This window comes from Dipteris shenzhenensis, chromosome 10, assembly GCF_047967505.1.
Source record: "Dipteris shenzhenensis isolate YYH24624 ecotype China chromosome 10, Dip_SZ_1.0, whole genome shotgun sequence".
In the NCBI taxonomy this organism is placed as follows: domain Eukaryota; kingdom Viridiplantae; phylum Streptophyta; class Polypodiopsida; order Gleicheniales; family Dipteridaceae; genus Dipteris; species Dipteris shenzhenensis.
The window spans coordinates 41,449,573-41,460,883 of record NC_141605.1 but is presented as its reverse complement, the minus strand read 5'-3'; positions in this window follow the sequence as shown (position 1 = coordinate 41,460,883).

Genomic DNA, 11,311 nt, shown 5'->3' with positions numbered 1-11,311 from the left:
CACGCGAGCGAGGGCAGATGAAGGGGAGGAGTTTTTGAGGATGGGCAACGAGTTAGGGATGAAGACGACGTTGAAGGGCAGATGGGGAGGGGGCTTGGGCAGAGTTGCGTTGGACCTTCCATCCTTCTTCCATGCTCTGGACTGCCACCACAGCGAGCCACCTTGCTCAGGAAGGCAGTCCAACTTCCTTCGTGGACTGCCTGGGGTAGCAAAAGAGGCAGCGCGTTAACGCGCTGCCTCGTTTGCTGCCCCAGCCAGTCCAGGAAGGAAGTTGGCCATCAGATATTCTAGTTGGCCCCAGGCAGTCCAGGAAGAAAGTAACCTTCCTTGAAACATCAGCCTCCCCTTCATGTGATCTTTGAATTGCTTTTCGTCGCACGCCCTAGACCGTGGAGAGCTATTGACACGATAAGTTTCCAAAAGCTAGAGAAGGGCATGTTTGGTGAGATGAGATGGGCCACTGGGAGAGCAAACTCGCTCGAGACGCTCACATGTTGATCGTCAAAGGGTTGCACCAGTAATTGTAAGTATATGCTATCGAAAGTGACAAGGCGAGGGTTGTCACTTACAGATCCAAGACTAGAGAAAAGCCGAACTCACACAAAGCAGACTATTTCTCCCACAGTAGTCGTTGTTGAGCACAGTAGTCTTTCCCAAAGCGCACTCTGTAATACACACCGTCTTCTCCAAGAAGCTGATAAACCCTGCACACAATGATGCTCGTAATCCCTCTGAACAAAACTAGAAAGAAAATGATAACCATTAAAGCATTTTGAGCTTTGTGAAGGTGTTGAAGCAGCATTAGAGATCTTCTCGAACCACCCACCTGAAGTTGAGGAACTGACCGACCAAGATGAGCAGCAAAGAATAGAATCGAGGACAAGAGAGGGTGGACACAGGAAACAGAGCCGCAAATTGTCCAAGTTTAAGGAGGGTGGAGATCTGGGCCATACGATGGCGAGGATCGACAGAGGGGCCGCAGATTTGGGTCCAAGTCTGGGGGAAGTTCCAGAGGAACCAGTAGAAAGAGAAAGGCAGCAAAATGGCAAAGCAGACGATGAAGCTATCTTGGGATTCCTCGATATCCATTTTGAGACTAGAGGATCTTGGGCTGCTGTAGGAGCAGGGGTCCGACAGGTGCGACCTGCAATTGGCGCAACTTTTGTGGAGTTGGGAAAAGACATGAGGGGATGCGTGGGGAGTTGGATGAGGGGGGAGAGGATAGGCAGGATACTATGCATGCAAGGTGAGTTGTGCATGGAGGTGGTAAAGAAGGACGTGCGTTGAATGGAGAGAGGCATTGATGATGCGAAAGCGAGGGGAGGGTGGGAACTGGGAAGAGCAAGAGGAAGAATGAAGAGGAAGGTAAACCGACAGGGGTGGGATGCAGGGGGAGGAAGAGGAAAGGAGCGAGCTTGAGCTATGAGAGGAGCTGAGATCTCAAGCTCGCTTCTAGCTATGGTTGAGTGAGTTTCATGAGTTTGTGTAATTGATTGATTTGATGCTAGACATCTTTTGATAGCTCAAAACTTGGAACTTGGGAGAGTGGAGACTACTCAAAGTTGGCAGCACAGAAGATCCTGCAGCAGCCCAAGACCCTTAGTGCACATTCGATAGACCCTAGGGATTTCTCGATAGCCATTCTGAGACTAGAGGAAAATGCTCCCAACCTTGGCACAGAGTATTGGTGCACGTGTTGGGTGCATTCTGTGTTATTTTGGGTGTTTGAAATTTCCATCGACTGCTCCCAACCTTGGCAGAGAGTATTGATTATCCAATCTTATGCTCTCTCTAGGCATTTCACTCACATAGAGGCATGCGCGATGAATGATACATATATCATTCACCTTGTTTGTTTTTTGGTTTTCGAACTGCTCCAAACGTGCAAAGAGTATTGATGATTTGGGGTCCTCTTTTCTGACTTTTGGACTATTCACATTTACTCCTCTCTGCACACTCCTAATCTCCTTCTTACTTTTCACCTTCATCATCCCTTTCTGAATTTGTGGCCTCCAATTTAATATTTGCTCTGCGCATTTCACTCAGGTAGGGGCGGGCCTGATGAATGATAGATATATCATTCAGCTTATTTTTTCCCACACACCCACCCCACCCATTATCATATCCAGGGGCACCTGCCCTAAACCTGTGAGCACAAGGTCCACAACGGTGATCAAGTCACACACACCACACACACACACCCAACCACATGGTAGGACACCTAGCCCCAGCTCCAAAATTAGAACCCAGGACATGGGGCTTGGAAGGTCATCGTCATCCTCTGCGTCCTCAGATAAGCTTGAGGCATCTGTGTCACTGTTTGAAGAAGAATCATCCTCTTCTTCTCCTCTCTTTAAGATTCATAATTTTTCTTCTCTTCTTCTCCTCTCTTTCCACCATGTGTCCCTCTGCCCCTTCTGGTTTTTGACTTCTAGTTTTTGATCCATGGGCATCACGGAGGGCATGGCAGATCCAAGACTGGATCTTGCTCAACTTGTTGCAGATCCAGGGTTGTCGCAAAGGAGGGGAAGAAGAGCCGAGACGAATCTGGAGACAGATTGATATTGAAGAAATTGAAGAATCTGACGTCTTCATTCCTTGCACGAATCCTTGCTCAAAAGCTCAGCCTCGATCGCTCAGTAGCTGGTTCTCCTCTACCCTTCATCAAGTTTGGCGTCCTCTCCTCTAGCTTGCTGTGTCTTGTTACACAATTATAGAGGTTTGCTTAGGTCGTCTTTATGTTGCTCTTATTGGGAGGCTCTCTAGCGTGTTCATTTTGAGCAATTTATATTTCTTGAAAGCTATTTACTGCTCTCTAGCATTTCTTGCGCTATCTTATCTCACGAGCATGCTGGCTGTGCATTGTCAAATCAGAATGTTGACTTCTCTTGCATATGTGACCTACGTGCTTGTGCCTTCTCAGCTGCTTGCTCTCATCCTTGGTATAAATTCCTCCCGATGCTACAAGCCTAGACAAGGACTGTGCGGGCCATTGAAGTGGTTGCGGTTGCGCATTCTTGGGCACTCTCCATGCTTAACACAAATCGGATCTATGCTAGTGAGGTAGAGACAAGAGAGAAGTTGTGTCTTGTTAGGGAGATCTTAAACCCTGTCATCCAAGTTGATCGTCTGCTTGGAGGAGTGAAGGCGCTCGAGGCTTGGAAGCGTGATATGGAATGGAGGAGTGAAATGTCGGATGATTTTTGATGCTTCGCAAAGGCAAATGAGAAGGATTCCCGCCACGCTCTACTAAACAGAGACCTGACATACATGCTTTATTATACGCTGCTGTTGTTTTCCCCTTTTAGGGATGGCCCTTTCTGTTGTTTTTAACGTCATTTGGACTTGGATTATCGTTCATTTTCTCAGTCGTTTGATTTTAGGAACGCCCCTCTTAGCAATGTTTGATTCTTCCATTCTTACTTCCGTTGAGAGCACTCTCATTACCAAGACACCGCAAACTTGGTTTTCTTTCTTGAGCTCATTACCATGAACCGAGCTCTAATACCATGTGAAGAGAGTGGGAGAGAGGTAGGGAGTCTCACTTGCAGCTTTCTCACATACACAATGGGGGAATATACACAAAGGTGGAGGCTGAAAATAGTTTTCCTCTTCTTAGTTGCGAAAGCCAAAAGAACTCTCTCTAAGTACAAAAGGAATAGGTGAACCGTATATGTGGGTCTCAAACCAAACTCAGCTAACTAAGGTGGCATACTAACTGAGCCACTAACTAGAGTACATAAAGATAGCTATCATCCAGCTATTATTCATGGGCAGTGTACCACCCGCATCTGCAGCTAACAAGTCAGTGACATAAATGCACAATGGTCACCTTGGCATATCACGAGTAGAGCTCGATATCTCAACACTTATGCTGTTATTCAACTTTGGAGGTTCAACTTTTGGAAGCTGAATCGCCATAAGGGCATGCAGAATGGCTAAGTCATTATCAAAGATTTGACCTTCAATTTCAGCATTCTCAACCTCTGTTTCAAGGTCCCAAGAAAAATCTAAGTCATCATTGGTATGGGTACCTTCTTCAGGTTCGTTATCCCACTCGAGGTCAGCCATAAAGGATGGCATCTCTAGATCAATTGGTTCTTCATGTGTGAGTGGAAGATTTACCTGTAGTGCCTTAGCATCTATATGTGAGAAGATGGGGTCAACGAATGAATGGGAGTTGTTGATGGTTGGCAATGTTTGTATCCAGTTATTGACATTGCTTTGTGAGTCACCTGCTATGGCATGATGTAGCAAGGGAGCTGATTTGCTTGAGATTGTCATTGAAGATGTGTCATCCAATGCCTTAGGTACAATTGGTTAACAGCTCCTATCCCCACATCCACCCTGATTGCGGTGTCGTGATTCTGGATTGTCAGTCTATCATTTCCCGAGGTAGTCAATAGAGCGAGCGAGAAAAAGCGAGCCGGCCCAATGAAGCGAGCGAGTTTTTTTACAATTCCTCCGATGAGAACAAATTTGAAACCAAACTTACTATAGCAAGATGTTGTCATAATAAGCATACCAATAATCAGACTTACAATCCACCCTATCTTTCACTTGAAGAACATAAACTAATTACCAAACTCATAACATAGATGACTGTTGAAATACCACTTCACCTGCAAAATGCACTAGACCCAAACTTTCCAAATGTGTCCATGGTTCACCACAACAATTATCAGTCTATGAACAAAATGGTGTTTTAAACCATATTCTAATCCCCCTGACATTCATCATCAAGAAAGTAGCTGCGCGCATGTGGTTTATCTAATTGGCACTCATCATATCTCTTGTCGGCTGTCATGAATCTTGCCATTTTTTCTGCATAGCATGGTAACAAACTACAACAAAACATACATTTCAAAGGAAAGTAAGTCAAAGTGGAACAATGAAAATAATTTCCAATAAGAAGAACTTGCCATCCTTATGTGTTATACAAAAGACAATTTGCTACCAACAAAAAGCAGAAAAAATCAATTGCTAGATCAAGGCCTTACAAACACTATCCAAAGCATCAAAATTTGTACTTTCTTGATCCAAAGGCACCCGTAAATGTTCACTATCTACCATATTATAAAGATGCTAAATAACACTTTCAAAGTCCTCAATTTTAGCATTCAAAATATATAACAAAAAAACTCAGGGCCAGTAGCATACTACTCATCAAAGGGGTTTGTAACAGGTTCCACTCTCTCTTCTTCCCCCTCTCCATCATGCTCTGACCTGATCGGTTTTCCAGAATGATCTGCCACAAGTGGCTCAACAATGCTAGCCACAATACCATTGTCTGAATCAAATGAAAAACAAGGCCTGCTAATGGCCTGACAAGCACGCATAAGAGGGGCTGTACCACAACCCATCTCTAGAACTAGCCCTCCAGGAACACAGAGAAGAGACATAATGCAACCTACAAAAAAACTACTCCTCTCTAGTCCACCTCGTGCTAGCTGAGAAGACCGGCACGATTGTCCTTGTAGAGGGATGTATGTGATGAGTCCAGACATCTTCACGTGGATCAATCAAAAGCTGTTGGAAAAGTGGAAAGCTCTCCTCCCAAAAAACTGTTGGATTCTTCTTTGCTCTACATGTTAGAGCTAATACTGAAGATTGCATCTGGAAACCACATGGAGAAAAACATGTATAGTATATTGACTTCAACTAGCAAGCATTATAGCATGAAAGATGGCAAACATAGCATGCATAGGACTTATCCTTTCAAACATAGCATGCATAGGACTAACGAGGAGACAGTTGTCAAATACACATTTATCATGGAATGCAAACATAGAATGCATGGAATGGTAGCTTACCTGAACACTTTTATCATGTTCTCTACAAAATCCATGTGGAAACTTGTCATGAATGATCACACGTCTGACAACCTCCAAGCCCTGGACATATGCAAACCGTTCCATCCAACCAATACATTGTCCTGCAAGCAATTAATTTTATTTAAAACTAGTAGAATGGAAACACAAAATGTGAAATGTCAATTGTGGTATTGTGCCTTACCTGCCAAAGGACATATGCATGCCAACCAACCACTATCAAACAAAGAAGCTGATGCAACTGCAAGCCCATGCCGCACATGGTCCTCGAGCAAGACATTCCAAGTAGGAGTGGATCCTCTCTCATCAAGTGGATAGCCAGATGGAAAATCAAGCAATATAAAATCTGAAGCCCACTTCACCTTCTTACCCATCCTCTTGTAGTCCTGATCTCGACTAGCCACTGTAATAAAAAACTCATGCAAAATAGCATACTTATCATTTCTTTTAGAGTCAGCAAAGTCTTTGCCCATTGCAATGTAATCTCCAACTGTACAAGCAAACAAAGGTGTGATGCCACGGGCCAAGGAAATGTCAGGTGACTGTGATCGATGGAACACGTATTGCTTCACAGTCCCGAGATTGATTCTCCACCTATATGCAAAAGCAAATCAATTACAAGTAAAACTTGAGAACACAAGTTTTGGTGGGTGCAGAACCACCCTAATCTTCTTTTTCATTCATTTATATATGTGTTTGAGTATTGTACATAACCGGGGTAAAGGCACAGTGACCTTTAACCCCCACAACCTCCCACTTAAAGGACAATGTGCCTTTAAGGGAGAACAACCAGTGAGCATACTATCCAATGTCCATCAATACACAACAATACTCAAACCGCTGACTAGGTAGACTCTTCGTCAGCATATCTGCAGGGTTATCATCTATATGGACCTTGACAAGCTCTATGCGCTTGTCCTCAAGTACCTCCCTGATGAAATGGTACCTGACCTCAATGTGTTTGGTCTTTGCATGAAAGACCGGATTTCGTGCTAGCTGAATAGCACTCATGGAATCACTATGTAATGTCGATACACCTGTATGAATCCCCAAATGTCCCACTAGCCAATCAAGCCATATAGCCTCCTTGCAACCCTCTGTGGCTGCAACATACTCAGCTTCTATGGTAGACAAAGCAACACACTTCTGTGCGCGAGACATCCACGACACTGCACCACCTGTAAAGGTGAACACATAACCAGAAGTGGATCTCCTACTATCCACATGCCCTGCATAGTTTGAATCTGTGTACCCAAGTACAGGCATGTCTCCTTTACCAAAGCAGATGCACATCTCCTTGGTACCCTTCAGGTACCTCATGATGCACTTAACTGCCTCCCAATGCCTCTTTCCTGGATTAGCCATATACCGGCTAACAACTCCCACTGCAAATGCAATGTCTGGTCTAGTAGCTATCATAGCATACATAAGACTCCCAACCGTTGATGCATAAGGAACCTTGGCCATCATGGCCCTCTCCTCATATGATTTGGGACTATCTGTATGACTCAGTTTCACATATGGAGGCAATGGAGTACTCACTGCCTTCCCCCCTTCCATATTGAAACGCTGCAATACTTTTGCAACATACTCCTTCTGTGAAAGCCAAAGGAGTTTCCTACTCCGGTCACGCGTGATGCACATACCAAGAATATGACCTGCAAGTCCCAAATCCTTCATATCAAAGGCCTCATGCAACTTGGCCTTTAATGCATCTAGCTCATAAGTATTCTTGCTAGCCAATAGCATATCATCCACATATAGTGCCAGGATTATCAGGCTATTATCCTTAGCCCTTTTAGTGTAGAGGTAGTGATCAATTTCACTCCTTATAAAACTGTGGGATCAAATGAAAGCATCAAACTTCTGATACCATTCTCTAGGCGCTTGCTTAAGACCATAGAGACTCTTCTTCAGCTTACAAACTAAATGCTCTTTGCCCTTTTCTTCAAAGCCTTTCGGCTGCACCATGTAAATTTCCTCATGCAAATCCCCATGCAACAAAGTTGTCTTGACATCCATCTGCATAAGCTCCATATCTTCTGCTGCCACTAGTCCAAGCATGCATCTAAGTGTGGTCATCTTCACAACTGGAGAGAATATCTCATCAAAGTCCACACCCTTCTCTTGCTTGAACCCTTTAGCGACCAAACGGGCCTTGTACCTAGGCACATCATCACCTGTGACCTTCATCTTGTAGACCCATTTACATGGCAATGCTTTCTTTCCATGTGGCAAAGAAACCAAGTCCCAAGTCTTATTCTTCATAAGTGAACTCATCTCTGATTGCATAGCATACTCCCACTTGCGTTGATCTTCGCGCATCATAGCCTCTTTGTAGCAAGAAGGCTCCCCGCAATCAGTAAGCATCACATAGTCTACCCTTGGAACAAACCTATCAGGTGGTCTAGACACTCTAGAGGATCTTCTCAAGGGCATTTCAGCTTGTTGTCCCACCTGCATATCAGCCACATTTGGCTCATCATTTCCACCAATAGATGATCCATCATCTACCCTTGATTGTATACCTGTGGGAGTATTTGGTGGTACCATTTCTTGCACATTTGGTGCATGGACAGCTCACTGTCTATCAACATATGTAGGTGGATTCACATCCTGGAAAGTGATTCTCCTCATTTCCACATCCCTCATGAGTGCCTTATGCATCTTCTTCTCATTGAAGACTACATCATGGCTGCGTATGATCTTCTTTGCTTCTGGATCCCAGAGACGATAGCCCATCTCTCCACTTTCACCATAACCCAGAAAGATGCATTTCCTAGACTTAGGATCTAGCTTCTTTTGAAGCTCTTTTGGCACATGTGCATATGCCTCACACCCAAATATACACAAATGAGAGTAAGGGGGCTTCTTGCCACTCCATGCCTCGTCAGGAATACCACCATCCAAACTCTTACTAGGTGATCTATTGATCACATGCACTGCAGTCTTCATTGCCTCAGCCCAAAAACCACCAGAAAGACTTGCATTGGGAAGCATGCATTGCAACCCTTCTTGAATGGTACAGTTCATCTTTTCTCCAACTGGATTTTGCTCTGGAGTATGAGGGGATGTGAGCTCCCTCTTAATCCCACGTGTATCACAAAAATGCTGAAAGTCATAAGAGAGATACTCTCCACCATTGTCAGTCCGTAGGCATTTAAGCGTTCTACCTGACTGATTCTCAACCAAGGCTAGCCATTTCTGAAATACCTGGAACACATCACTCTTCCGAGCTATAGCATAAGCCCACACTTTCCTAGTTGCATCATCAATGAATGTCACATAGTATTCAGCCCCGCCTAATGACCATGTAGGCGTGGGACCACATACGTCTGAATGCACCAAATCAAGCTTTTCAAACTCTTTCTTTCCCTTCTTTTATGGGCTGATTTAGTCTGATTCCCATAGAGACAGTGCTCACAAAATTCAAAATCAGAGAAACTCAAATGCGGTACATAACCCAAATGGCATAAGAGTTTCATTCCATTCTGGCTCATGTGCCCCAACCTGCAATGCCACAAAGAAGTGCTTGGCTGCTCAGTTATTGCAACAACATGATGAAATACCCCTGATACATGTAAGGGATACAAAGTCCCACACTTGGTACCCCTAGCCAAAAGCATAGAGCCCTTCTGAATTTTCCAACTGTGAAAGCCAAAAGTGGTGTAAAAACCAGCATCATCTAGCTGACCCACTGAAATAAGACTATTGGTCAACTTAGGCACATGTCTCGCATGTTTCAAAACAAATGCAGACCCATTTGCAAAAGAAAACTTTATGTCACCTATGTGAAGATAGTGGGAGAGAGGGAAGGAGTCTCACTTGCGACTTTCTCACATACACAATGGGGGAATACACACACAGGTGGAGGCTGAAAACAGTTTTCCTCTTCTTAGTTGTGAAAGCCAAAAGAACTCAAGTACAAAGAAATAGAAGAACCCTATATGTGGGTCTCAAACCAAACTCAACTAACTAAGGTGGCATACTAACTGAGCCGCGAACTAGAGCAGATAAGGATAGCTGTCATCCAGCTATTATTCGTGGGCGGTGTACCAATCGCATCTGCAGCTAACAAGTCGGTGACATAAATTCACAACAGTCACCCTGGCATATCACGACTGGTGGAGCTCGATATCTCAACACTCCCCCTCAAGCTCAATCCCAATTCTTGCACACCAAGCAGGTCTCTGAACTTGCGCAGCTTCTCTGCGCCCAATGCCTTTGTGAATATGTCAGCTACCTGATCTTCTTTGCTGACATAAACTAGATCAATGAGACCTAGTAAAACCTTCTCCCGCACATAGTGATAATGCACCTCAATGTGCTTTGTTCTAGCATGATAGACTGGGTTATTTGCCAAGTGTATACTGCTCATGTTGTCACAATAAATGACAACTGGCCCATCTGTAGACTGATGCATATCATAAAGTAGCTTATGCAGCCAAGCTACCTCACATGCAGCCATTGCTGCACCCCTGTACTCAGCCTCTGTGCTTGACAAGGCAACTGTAGGCTGTTTCTTGCTGCTCCAGGTGACTGCAGCACTCCCAAAAGAGAACACATATCCACTGGTAGATCGTCTATCAGAAGTACTAGTGTATCCATGCAACTGTATCTGAACCCCAGCCTCACAAAATAGTCCATACTGCAATGTGGACTTCACATACCTGAGTCCTCTAGCCGCATCCAAATGCGGTTTCCTTGGAGCCTGCATAAACTGACTTACCAATCCAACAGCATAGCTTAAATCTGGCCTGGTAATAGTCATATAAATCAAACTTCCTACTATGCGTCTGTACATAGTAGGGTCTTCCAGAAGCTCACTTGCATCTATGCTCAGCTTCACATTCTGCTCCAAAGGAACTGAAATAGGCTTACAGCCTGTCATCCCATATTTGGACAACATGTCCAATCCATACTGCCTCTGCAAGAGCTGTATCCCACTTGGTGATCTAATCACCTCAATGCCCAAGAAATAACGTAGCTCTCCCAAATCCTTCATCTCAAACTTCTGCTTCAATAGCATTTTCACATGAAGGATATCTTCATCACTATCACCTGTGATGATCAAATCATCAACATACATGACAAGTAGCATAATCCCTTTCTCTGTTTTTCTCAGATAGAGTGAGAAATCTGCCTTGGAAATCTGAAAGCCAATAGTGACAAGATACTGTCCTATCTTGTCAGACGATGCTCTAGGTGCTTGCTTCAAGCCATACAAGGCTTTCTTCAACCTGCAAACAATAGCATGAACATAACCTGGTGGCTGCTCCATAAAGACCTCTTCTTGCAAATCACCATGTATGAAGGAATTATTTACATCCATCTGATGTAAAGACCATCCCTTTGATGCAGCCATAGCAATGACTGCTCTTACAGTTGCCATCCTTGCAACCGGACTGAATGTTTCTTCATAATCAATGCCGTATGTCTGTGCATACCCCTTGACAACTAATCTTGCCTTGTATCTGTTC